At 39.1% G+C, this 13,383-nt stretch overlaps 1 protein-coding gene and 1 pseudogene across 2 annotated transcripts in view; one reads left to right on the plus strand and one right to left on the minus strand.

Annotated features, from left to right (window-relative positions):
• Positions 1-13,383, plus strand: part of ZMYM4 (zinc finger, MYM-type 4) — a 195,148-nt gene that overhangs the window by 10,732 nt on the left and 171,033 nt on the right. The gene's annotated exons all lie outside the window — the stretch shown is intronic.
• Positions 6,985-8,530, minus strand: LOC102847838 (annotated as a pseudogene).

Consider the following 13,383-nt stretch of genomic DNA (forward strand, 5'->3'; position numbering starts at 1 on the left):
TAATCGGGATGGGAGTGTCAGAGACAGTGCGATTGGCACAGGACAGAGCAGAGTTTAGGGCTGTTGTACATAGGGTCGCTATGAGTCACAAGCGACTCGACGGCACATAACAACAACGACAACAACATATCAAATATGATGAGAATGGCACAAGATAGGCAGGCTGCAGATTTCCGGTTAATAGGATCACTAAGGATTGAAGTGTACTTGATGTTGTTGCTGTTGATTTGGAACTGATTCATAGCTTATCCCCCTTGAGACTGTAAATCACTTGGGGGAGATTGCCCATATTTCTTTTAAGGAGCCACTTGTGCAGTTGAAGTCAGAGAGGCTCATGATTTTCCTCATTTTGTCTCCAAACCTCAAAAACCTATTTCCAGATCTGTGGGTTGGACATGTTTGGTTGTTGTGGTGGTGGTTTTTTTTTTTTTTTCAGTCTCACAAATGTTACATGTTTAAAATATCTAAAATGGAACTCCTTATTCAACTTTTTCCATCCACACACCTTTTTCCTAATAGTACTGGTTAACTCCATAAATTATTGTAAAACCTGCATTCTCTGTATTAATTACTGGCTCCTAGTTTTTAGATTAAAAACCATAGTTAAGTTTTGCTGCTTTCATTTTTTTTATTGTCTAGAGTTTTAATTAGTACTTCATCTTGATAATACCTCACATAAGATTTTTAAAGTCTTTACTTTCTGATGTCACCACCCTAATTCTTCCACTTAATTTTCTTGCTTAGTTTTAGTTCGTTTGCCTTTAGAACTCCTCCTTCTTCCTCCTTTGTTGCTTTCTCTATCCCATTCATTTTAAATGTTAGATTTATTTTCAGAAGTGAAAATGGAATCTTATGTAAAGTAATAATTTTAACAATTTTAATTCTGAAAGATGTGCACTAGTGGAAGTCTCTCCCTCTGCAAAAAGATAACTTGCCTTACTGTTGTTACTCCTTCAAGAAGCTAATTTTTCTTTGTGTGAGGGGTTTTTTGGTAATTATTAGTATTCTGGCTTTAGAGGGATTCTGTTGGGGCTTGTAACTCAACTATGAAGAGAGATTCTGCTTATTTTTACACAGCATAATTGATAGTAGACTATAACTGTAAAACAAGGTTTTATTAAAAGCTCAAGATGATGGAAAATAATTAATGAAACAGTGTAACTAGCTCTTATATGCCGTTGATAAAAGGCAACAATTATTTACTGAGCCTTCAGCAAGCTTGTTGAGCAAAGGGTATCTTTTCTTTGAAAACTGGAAGCATTTTAAGACTTGCAAGATGTTTTTTGTTTGTTTTAAGTTCTTTGTCCAGGGCCTGCTTTCTTTCTTTCTTTTTTTTTTTGTTTGTTTTCTTGTTGTGTACCATAGAATCAGATCTGACTGCCACAGGAGCATCTGGTGCAGGGCCTTCTTTCATGACTCAAGATTTTTTGTTTCTTGGTTAACATTGTGAGTATCAGTTGACTTCAGTAGAGATTTCATCCCTTTCCTGCAGGAGAAGAGCAGTTGTTTTTGGTCCTAGTAGAACATGTAAGCCCAATATCACTGTAAGAGATTTGCTTTTTAAGATATACTATCAGTACGCCTTATAGATACTTAGGGCACATATTAGGCAAGGTTCTTTTTTTTTTTTGAGAAATGTACTGTAAAAAAAGGACACATTTCCTGTTAGTAGTAGAATTTAGGATGGAAAATAAGTAAGGAATAGATAAAATAATTTAAAATAGTTAAGAAAATAATACTATAGCCTAGGATAATATGATAATGAGTGCTTGGCCAGAAGGGACAATATTAGATATTTTTTAAGAAACCAGGTTGTTGTTTTTTTTTAATTAATTTTAATGAATTGTTTATAGAGACTTAGAGTTTCCATTCATTAATTGTTGCACTTTTCTCCCTGCCTATCCCCGGACCCCCAATTCACTCCTCTCTTAGAAAAGTAAAATTCTTTTATAGTTATACAATCCCTCCCCACAAGTCCACTCAGCCTTCATTCTGGACTCCTGTCATGACAATAAAATCTACTCATATATCCCTTTTAAACCGTTCTCTCCCTCATCTGTTTCAGTGCAGTATACATTATTTCCCTCAACCCCATGTCAGTCCCATTTTACAGCAGTGGCCCTATGCAATATTTGTCCGTTTGTGACTAAGATATTTCACTCAGCATAATGTCCTCCAGGGTCACCCATTTTTTTATAATATTTCATGAGTTCCTTGGTTTTCAATGCAGCATAGTATTCTGTTGTGTGACTATACCAGAGAGAAGCCAGTTGTTTTAAAAAATTATAAAAAAATTCAAAAAAATTATCTTTCTTCTTTGTGTATAAGATTTAATGTCAAGAATTAGAGGAGAAACAGGAGTGTCAGTTCAGAGGCTATTGATAATCCTGGTTAGATTAATCATGGTGTGGTGGTGGTGTTTATATGGCATAAAATTGGAATTGGCTCATAGTGACTCTCTAGCAGCTTTTTAAAAACTGTACATTTCAAGGGAAGAGCCCTTCTTTCTCTGACAGGTCACCTGGCAGATTCAAACTGCTGTCTTTGGTTTGGCAACACAGCTCTTTACCACTGAGCCACCAGAGCTCTCTGGTTTGCTTGTTAGGTGCTGTCGTGTCAAGTTATCACTCATAGCGACCCTGTGAACAGCCTCCCTGTACTTTGCTCTATCCTATACCATCCTCATCATATCTGGCACACTAGACCTATTACTGAAGTAAGTGTGTCAGTCTGTCTTGTTGGAAGTCTTCATCTCCTTTACTGACCCTCTGTCTTTCTGAGCATGATATCCCGTTCCAAGGAATAGCCTTGCCTAGCTATCTGACCAAGTTTTGCCATCTTTGCTTCCAGGGAGCACTCTGGCTGTGTTTTTTCCAAGACATATCTGTTTGTTCTTTTGACAGTCCATGGGATATTCAGCAGTCTTCTCCGGCACCACAACTCAAAGACAGCAATCCTTCATCTGTCACCCTTATTCATTGTCCAGCTCTCTGATGCATAGCAGGTGATTAAGAAGACCACGGCCTCAATCAGGTACACCTTAGTCTTCAAACTTACTTCATTGCTCCTCAGCATTCTGAAGAAGTCCCTGACAGCAGACTTGCATAATGCAATACCTCTCCCGGTTTTCTGACTGCTGGTACTAAGGGTGTGGATTGTTGATCCAAACAAGATAAGATCATTAACAGCTTCAATCCTTTTACCATCTATCATAATGTTGACTGTTGGTCCTGTAGTGAGAACCTTTGTTTTCTTGCTGTTAAAATGCAATGCATAATGAATGCTATAGTACTTGATCTTCTGCAGCAAGCATTTCCTATTCTCTTTACTTTCAGCAGAGTTGTGTCATCTGCATAACACAGGTTGTTGATGAGTCTTCCTTCAAAGTTGATGCCCTGTTCTTCATAGAGTGTAGCTTCAAAAATTATGTGTTCAGCGTACAGATTGAATACGTGTGGAGAAAGGATACAACCCTTACACACCATTCTTGATTTTGAACAATGCAGTCTTCCCTTTCTCCAGTCAGGTAACAGCTTCTTGGTCTAGGTATAGATTCCTTTTGAGCACAATTAAGTGTTATTGGGTTCCCATTCTTCTCAACGTTAGCCGTAATTTGTTATGACCCATGTAGTCAAATGTTTGAATAGTCAATAAAACACAATAGACATTCTTCTGGTATTCTCTGGTTTCAGCCAGGATCCCTATGATATCAGCAATGATATCCCTGGTACCATGATCTTTTTTAAAACCATCTTCTGGTAGTTCCCTGTCAATGCAATGTTCTAGCCTTTTTTGAATGATCTTTAATATTTTGCTTGCATGAGATATTACTGATACTGTTAGATGATTTCCACATTCTGTTGGATCATCTTTCTTGGGAATGGGAAAAAATAATGCTCTCTTCCAGCCAGGTAGCTGTTCTCCAAATTTCCTAGAATAAACTGGTGAACACATCCAGGGCTGAATCTGTTAGTTGAAACATGTCAGTTGCTAGTCTATCAATTCCTGGGGCCTTATGTTTTGCCAGTATCTGCTTGAACTTCATCTTTCATCACCGTTGGCTCTTGTTCATATGGTACTTCTGAAATTTTTCAGTGTCAACTAATTCTTTTTGGTACACTAATTCTGTATATTCCTTCCATCTTCTTTTGATGCCTCCTGGATCATTCAAGATTGTGCCATAGCATCTCTCAGCATGCCATAGCAGTTTGAGGTTTGAATTTGTTTTTCAGTTCTTTCAGCTTGAGAAATGTCAAATGAGTTCTTGCATTTTTATTCTCTGGCTTCTGCTCCCTGCACATACTTTGCTTTATCTTTTAGAGCTGCCCTTTGAAATCTCCTGTTCAACTAACTCCCTTACCTCAACATCTCTTCCTTTTGTTTTGGCTTCTCAACATTGTAATGCTGTTTTCATAGTTCTTCTGACATCCATTTTGGTTTTTTTCTTCTTCCTCTCTGTAGTCAAAACCAGACCAGGTGCTGATTGTGGAACAGACAGTCCATCAGTTACTCATATGCACGTTCATATGGAAGCTGAAGAAAATGAAAACTAGTCCTTGGTTTGGCATATGATGGAAAAAGGTGATATAAATGGTTATGTTATAGTTTGGAATTTATCTTTGGAGGAGGCATCAGTAGGTCCTACTGACTGATGAATATAGGTAGATAAAGAAGACTGTTGTCCTCTAGGTTTCAGATAGAAAAACTTGATAGAAGCGACAGAAACTGAGATGGGAAGACTAGGCAAAGAATATAAATAGTAGTGTGGGTGGAGGTATCTATTAATCTAACATCACACTATTGCCTTAGTGGTGACTGGAAAATACAGATCAAAGTGTCACTACTTCAGCATTATTTGTATTTTGAACCACCTTCTTATGTGGGTTGTCATATACACTGTAGGATGTGTATCAACATATTTTCCTCTATCCACTCAATGCCAGTAGCACTCTTTTTTCCTTTAAGTTAAAACAACCAGGAATACCTCCAGTCATTGGTAATTATCTCCTGGGGGACAAAATTACTCTTGGTTGAGAATCTCTGGTCTGAGTTTGTTTATTTATTATTACCATATACCCTAAAGTCCTTTTCAAATTCTAATCTTTGTATCCATCTACTACCCTTATCAAGGGAGTTCTCTTTTGGCTTAGTCTGTAGGGAGTTCCACTGCATGTCTTTTCTGGCAGTTTGAATCTACTAGAGGCTTCTCAGGAGAAAGAAGAGCACTTTCCTCCTATTCGATTTATAGCTTTGAAAAACCATGGGCGGGGGGGATGCGGATGGGGGGAGGTCAGCTGGGAGTCAGTTCTGACTTGGTGGCAATGACTTTGACTTTTGGTCACTCTAACTACTCTCTACATAAATTCAGATAATGCAGCCACATTTTTTAACTTGACTTCTGTGCCTTTAAAAAATCATTTATGAAATTTTATTCAGCCATAGCTATTAATGATATTTAACATATTTCCTTCTAGTGTATTTCTATGCATTTTAACATGATTAATATCATAGGTAAAGTTTATTTCTTGATTTTTTTTTTCAGTCTAAGTTTCTAAGTACTTTCCTCTGTTAGTAAAAATCTTACTTGTAAACCATTTCAATTGCATAATAGTCTGATGTGACCTTTATATGGAAATATCTCCCTATTCTTAGAATTGTTTAAAATTTTTCTTCTATTAAGATATGGCTAACCTAGGGAGAAAGGAGAGGTGACCTACAGATAATAAGTAAACTTAAGAGATTTCTTTTTGGTGTGGTGAAAATGTTCTAAAATTAATTGTACGACTTTGTAAATATACTAAAAATCATAAAACTGTACACTTTGTGTTGGTGAGTTATCTAACTTATGAATTGTCTCTCAGTCAAACTTTTATAAAAAAATAACAAGGGAAATAGCTATAAAAGTATTTTTTATCTGTAATTCTTATTTCCTAGAAGTGAAATACTGACAAATATATTTAAAGTCATATTTTGTTTACAGATCGCCTTTTTTATCGTATAGCTTTATGAGTTTTGATAAGTACACATAATTGTATAATTGTTAATGTAATGAGCATAATGAACAGTTTGATCACTCCTCTCCATAATACTTTCATGCTCCTATAACTAACATCTCTCCCCCTCATCTCAACCCTTAGCAACCACTGATCTGTATCCTTTTATGTAGTTTTTACTTTTAGAAAATCCTGAAAGGTATAATGGGGTGTACTTGTAAGGTGTAATGGGGTGTACATGGAAATTATTATTCGAAAGTATGAGTGAACTACATTATTTTCTGTAGGTTTTGTTCAGTATGACACTTGAATTATTTAAGAACCAAAATGTTTGCTTCAATTATTCTTCCTTTTCACCCTTTTGTTTCTCTGAAATGGAGTTGTTTTACTTTCTATCAGAGTTGAAATGTTGAAATGTTTCTTTAAAGATATTATAAATCCAGACTTATTTTTCAGTTTTGCACACTTGATGTCTTAACATATCAGAGAAGTAAATACTTATTGTAATTTTATGTATTGAAAAGAAATTTATTTTAAAGTTGAAGCAGTATTGTGTATTGCTAAAGAAGAAGAAAAAGATCAGTAGCAAAAGAGAACTTGCTTCATTTCTTGCTTGTTTGTTGGAAGAAAAGATTATAGAAAAGTATCAAAGTAGTGAGTTTTTTTATTATTATTTTTTGTTGTTGTTTTCCCTGTATACAGTAGGAACCCAGTGTCACATTAGGGAAGACAGGCATGCCCCTTAGTGTAGGGACATGGGGGAAAGAATATGTCTCAAAACAAAGGGTAGGAGGACATCATTAAGGCAACAAAATATTCTCTAAAAAGTTTGGGGTGGGGGGGCTTTCCAAAGCCGTAGCATGAAGGCAGAGGCTCAAGTAGAGATTGCCTTATTAATGGAGAGGAGGAGGGTTTCTCCACTCAACTGTCCAAAGATGGAAAATGATAGCTTCTCCCCCTTGGCTTGGTCCTATTCCAACTACTTCACAGCTCACTCCGGATTATCTTTACCCTTTTGTAGGTAAGAGTGCTGCAGGGCTTGGAAGGCAGAAATTTGCTTTTGTGGGTTAAAAGTCAGCATTTCCAGCAGCAGCTGTGCTCCAGACTCCTCCACCTCAGGCACTACTGTGGACTGCACTGGGCATGGCACTCTGGAAGAAAACACTGCTCTGGGCAGAAACACATCTTGGGGTGGGCCAGTCTTTCTCTGGGGTTAGCCTGATGAGATAAAAAAATCTTGCTTAACTGGTCATCAGAGTTTCCACAGAAGAGAGGCTTCAGTGAAACATCTCTGCAAGGATACAGCCAGCACTCCACATGTCCACAGGAGTTGCATATGGAGAAGGACTTCAGGAGCTTGGTACCAAAGCGTAACTACCACAGGTGTAAGTGACATTTGGTAGCTGTAGATTCTAGCCAGGCCAGAGTCAGTCAGCTTTCTGTCCCACTACCTGTCACCAGAATGTTCTCTGGCTTCAGGTCCCATGAACGATGTAATTGGCATGGAGGAAATCAAGGCCTCTGAGAAACTGGCACATAAGATCTTTGATGGTTTCCACTAGCTAGCCTGATGGTGATGCTTTCTCTAGATAGGTCCTTAAATCTTGATCCACATATTCAAACACTCAGGGTCACCTTGGTTTTGTTCTGCCCACGAAATGCCCCTCAAAGAAATCTAAAAACACGTCTGACATTTCAAGAGAGTTTATTATATTATTTCCATGCGTGGAGACTTTTTCCCTCCTCAGGAAGGTGGTGAAGGACAAAAGCCCTGAGTTTCCCCTCCCACTTGCTTTTACTCTTCTCCAGCTCCACAGCTCAAAGGCATCAATTCTCCTTCTCTCATCCCTATTCACTGTCCAACTCTCTGATGCATAGCACGCAATTGGAAAGACTATAGCCCGGATCAGGCACACTTTAGTCTCCAGCCGGACGTTGTTGCTCTTCAGTACTCTCAAGAGGTCTCTCACAGCTGACTTTCCCAATGCAATTCGTCTCTTGATTTCCTGGCTGCTGTTACCAAGAGTATTGACTGTGGAGCCAAGTAAACTAAAACTGTTAACTATCTCAATCTCTTCACCATCCATACTGATGCTGCCAATTGGCCCAGTGGTGAGAATCTTTGTTTTCTTGATGTTGAGCTTCAATCCATATAGGAGGCTGCAGTCCTCCTCAGTTTCAGCAAGCAGGGTTGTGTTATCTGCATAACACAGGTTGTTGATGATCTTCCACCAATTCTGATGCTACATTCCTCCTCTTACAGCCTAGCGTCTCAGAGGATCTGTTCTGCATACAGATTGAAAAGATATGGGGACAGAATACATCCCTGATGGATGCTCAAAAGCCTTCAGCTGTCTTAGTAAGGCCACTTCACGAACTGTGCTGACAGAAGGGCCTCCTCCAGTACCTTCTCTGTTGGGGGCTCTCACGCTCTTGAGGGCCACAAAGTGGCCACTGTGGGGATCATGGGCCTTATACACTGTCCCATAGGCACCGACACCGATCTCCGCCACTGGCTCATCGCAAGTGGTGGCCATTCTCAAATCAGGAAAAACCTAGCCCTGGGCTAGGAGCTGTAGGGGCAGCCCATTATCGGTACCATGGAGCCAAGTTCCGAGGTGCCATGCACCCGAGCAGCTAGCCATGCTGGGCCACACCATAGACACAGGTCACAAGCTAGAGCAATCTCGTTACCCCACCCTCACTATGTGACCAGCTGCCAAAGAGGTGTGCAGAAACAGAATTGTTTTTATTATTCTTAAATGATAAAACTGCCTGGCTGGCTGACTGGAAGAGAATTTGTTCCCATTCTTAAGAAAAGTGGCCCAACAGAATGTGAAATTTACTGAACAGTATCATTTATATCACATGCAAACAAAATATTGCTGAAAATCTTTCAAAAACAGAACTGTGTATAGAGCACTGCCTGAAGTTCAAGCTGGATTTAAAAGAGGTAATGGCACCAGGGATATCATTGTTGATGTCAGATGGATCCTGGCTAAAAGCAAAGAATATCGGAAGAATGTCTCTTTGTACTTTGTGATTACACAAAGGCATCTGACTGTGTGGATTATAACAAACTATGGCTGACATTGAGAAGAATGGGCATCCTCAAACACTTAATTGTGCTTATTCCTAGCAGATCAAGGGAACATGCGATATTTTAAATTTAAGAAAGGCGTGCATCAGGATAATGTCCTTTCTCCATTCCTGTTCAATATATATGCTGAGCATATTATTCAAGAAGCTGGAATCTAGGAAGAAGAATGTTGTATCAGGATCAGATGAAGACTTAACCAGCAGCCTACATTATGCAGGTAATGCAGCTTTGCTTATTGAAAGAGAGGAGGAGGACTTGATGGTGCTTGGTGCAGAAGATTAAAGAATATAGCCTTCAGTATGGATTGCATCTCAACATCAAGAAAACAAAGATGCTCACCACTGGTTGAGATAAGAATGAAAGGAGAGAAGAGAATGAAATTGTCAATGACTTTATCATTTTATTATCCACAGTCAACGCTCTTGGTACCCAGCAGTCAGGAGATCAGAAGATGTATTGCACTGGGAAAGGCTAAAGTTAAGGACCTCTCCAAATTACTGAGATTCAGTGATATCACTTTGAAAACTAGAGTGTGCCTGATCCAGGCCATGGTCTTTTCGGTTGATATACTTCTGAGAACTGTACAGTGAGAAGGAATTACAGAAAATTTGACGCCTTTGAACTGTGATGTTGGAGAATAATACTGACTAGCCTTTGTACTGCCAAAAGAACAAACAGATAGAACTTAGAGAAGGAATATTCTGAATGCTCTTTGGAGGCAAAAATGACAAAATTCCAAGACATACTTGTTCATTCTCTTTGCAATCCATGAGATGTTCAGTGCTCTTCCCCAGCAGCACAGCTCAAAGGCATCTGTTTCTGTCATCCTTACTCATTGTCCAGCTCTTGGATGCATAGCTAGTAATCGGAAAGATCATGGCCTGAATCAAACGTACCTTGGTCTTCAAACTGACATCACTACTACTCAGTAATTTGGGAAGGTTCCTAACTGCAGATTTTCCCTGTGCAGTGCATCTATTTATTTCCTGACTGTTACCAAGGGTATTAATTGTGGATCCAAGCAAGATGAAACTGTTAACAGTTTGTTTCCTCTCCGTCCATTAGGGCGCTGCCTGTTGGTCCAGTGATAAGAATCTTTGTTTTCTTGATAGTGAGATGCAATCCATACTGAAGGCTGCATTCCTTTATCTTCTTGCTGCAAGTGTTTCAAGCCCTCCTCACTTTAAGCTTTTACTTTTGGATTGGAAGAGGTCCATATTTGTTCCCATTCCCAAGAAAGGTGATCCAACTGAATGTGGAAGTTATTGAGCAGTATCATTGATAATACGTGCCAGCAAAATACTGCTGAAGATTATTTAAAAATGGCTAGAACAGTACATAGATAGGAAACTACCAGAATTTCAAGCAAGATTTAGAAGAGGCTGTGGCACCAGGCATATCATTGCTAATGTCAGATCGATCCTGGCTGAAAGTAAGGAATACCAGAAGAATGTCTGTCTGTGCTTTATTGACTGTGCAAATGAAATTATGGCTGACATTGAAAAGAATAGGAATTCCAGAGCCCTTGGTTGTGCTCATACAGAACCTATACCTGGATCAGAAGGAGGCTCTTGTGTAAATGGTTTGCAGTTGGTAAGGGAGTGTGTCAAGAGTTGTATTCTCTCTCCATACCTATTCAATCTATATGCTGAACAAATGATTTGAGAAGCTGGACTCAGTTATGAGGAGTGTGGCATCAGGATTGGAGGGAGACTCAGCAATAACCTGCATTATGCAGATGACACAACCTTGCATGCTGAATGCTTTCTTTTAGGAATGTAAAAACTGGCCCCCTCTCCCATGGAATGTTATTTTTACCCAAGACAGTCACAGTAAAAAAAATAACCTGCCAGTGATTTCACCTCTTAAAAGCATTGATATTTAAAAATGAAATAAAGTGGGATTTTTTTCCTTCCCTGAAAATGTTTCTAGAGTTACTGAAAACTTTTCATTTGTAAAATGGAAGCTGATAAAAATATTCTTCTGAATTATATAATAAAAGAAATACTGGGACCACTGATAAAAAATGGCTAACTTTAATTAGTCTTAACTCCTTTCTCTCCTGCCAATTTCTCCATGTTTTGCAGGTAAATATTCTTTAGCTTTTTGACTAGCCATTTTAGCCTGTTTTCTTTCGCTCCCTTTTCTTAACATTTTTTTTTGTCTGAAGGTTTATTCTTTTCCTGCTGCCATTTTTTACTTTGATGTCATTGTTGCAGTTGGTTAAGCTCACTTCTCTTTCTCCACCTTCACCACCCCTTTTACTTAGCTGCTCTTCTTGGGCGTTGTGCTTGATGCCTGCAGGACATGCTGCATAGAGAACTTTTAAGATGCTAAATTGCTTGACCATTGCTTTTCTACCTTAAGGTTCTTATATTTAAGAAAGTTAATTTTTTGAGGATGTTTCTGTATAAATTTTTCCAAAGAACGTTTCACATTTTGGTTTTGCTGTTTATAACCTAGATCCCTTTAGCATGTTGCTCTGTCCCTTAAGTTTTCTGTAAACTATTGACATTTGATAAGATTCATGTTAATTTTTTTTATTTTAAAAGAATAACTGACAGAACACAGTGTCTCATGCCATTTTGAGTCATGTTCTTCCATCACAAATCCATATATTAAAAATTTCCCTGCAATTTTTGATCTAATGGTTTTAGTGTTCCCTAATAATTATTACTTGATTATTTCATAAAGCTTACAGAATTAATAGTGAAGATTACAAAATTCTTCTGTTTATCCATTCAGAAGCAATAAATTGCTTAGGAGGAGATTACCCCCTTGTTTCCCGAGTAGCAGCTGGTGGATTTGGACTGCCAACATTTAGGTTGTTACTGTTGTCGTTTGTAGCATGAGGTTGGAACCAACCTACAGCTGACCCTCCAGCAGGTTTTCAGAGGCATTTAATCTCATTGAAAGAGATTGCCCATTCTTATCCCACAGAGCAGCTGGTGGATTCAAACTGCGTGCCTTAGAGATTGCAGCGCTGCTTCTTGTCGTTAGACCACCAGAGTACCAACAGCCAGGAAATGAAAAAATGAATTGCATTGGGAAAATTGGCCTTCAGGGATCTCTCTAGAGTACTGAAGAAAGACAGTGTTAGTCTGGAGACCAAGGTCCACCTGATCCAGGATGTCTTTGCAGTTGCTTGTTACATGTCAGAGAGCTAGACAATGACTAGGGATGATAGTGCTGGAGAAGAATGTTAAAATATTCCATGGACTGTCAGGAGAACAAAAAGGTTTTGTCCTAGAAAGGGTGAGACCAGGCTACTCCTTGGAGGCAAGGATTCTGAGACTTTGTCTGACATACTTTGGGCATATTGCAAGGAAGGACCAGTCCTTGGAGAAGAACATCATTCTTGGAAGGGTGGAGAGACAGAGAAAGAAAGACCATCGATGAGTTAGATTGATTTCAGTGACTGGGGTAATGAGGGTAGGTGTGTCAGAGACAGTAAAGTTGGCACAGGATAGATCACGTTTCAGGCCTGTGGTACTTAGAGTCGCTTGAATTGCAAGCAACTCACGGCATATGGCAACAGCCCCCACTGACCTTTGGATTGGCAGTACAATTCCTTACCACTAAGCCACTAGAACTCCCCATAACTCCTACTGGTTGTGATTAATTTTAGAGAATTCTGTTATCAACTATTTGGTTACCTTTATGCACACAAGACAGGATAAGTGATTGATTTTTTGTTGTTGTTGTTGTTCATCGGTTTTCCAAATGAATTGATGTCCTAGTAACCTCCAAAGATGATTAGTAAGGATTGTTTTTTGATGTGACCATAAGGTGGATGGAGGGTACCATACATCATTATAAATAAATGGATTTTAGAATATTTGATGTTTGTCTGTTTTATTGTCTTTGACCAGTGATAGCCACTTCAGATTAGTTCTTGAGTCCTCTTTCTGTGTCTAATCTTCATTGGTCTTTTCCTTGTTTTCTGGTGTAAGATTAACCAGTCCGCATATATTCGCTTGCTTCAAATTTATAACCAGCCATTTCTTTTAAGGAGCTATTCTTTCTTATGTGCTCCTGGGCGGAAGGGAGGCTGAGAGGGGGCACAAGGAAGCCAGATCAGACAAGCGACGAAGAGGCGTTTTTCAAAGGATTTCCGGCATGCTCCTGGGCGGAAGGGAGGCTGAGAACGGGCACAAGGAAGCCAGATCAGACAAGCGACGAAGAGGCGTTTTTCAAAGGTACCCAGGATTTCCGGCGTGCTCCTGGGCAGAAGGGAGGCTGAGAACGGGCACAAGGAAGCCAGATCAGACAAGCGACGAAGAGGCGTTT

The sequence above is a fragment of the Elephantulus edwardii genome, unplaced genomic scaffold (assembly GCF_000299155.1).
Source record: "Elephantulus edwardii isolate Elephantulus edwardi_28Jun2011 unplaced genomic scaffold, EleEdw1.0 scaffold00049, whole genome shotgun sequence".
In the NCBI taxonomy this organism is placed as follows: domain Eukaryota; kingdom Metazoa; phylum Chordata; class Mammalia; order Macroscelidea; family Macroscelididae; genus Elephantulus; species Elephantulus edwardii.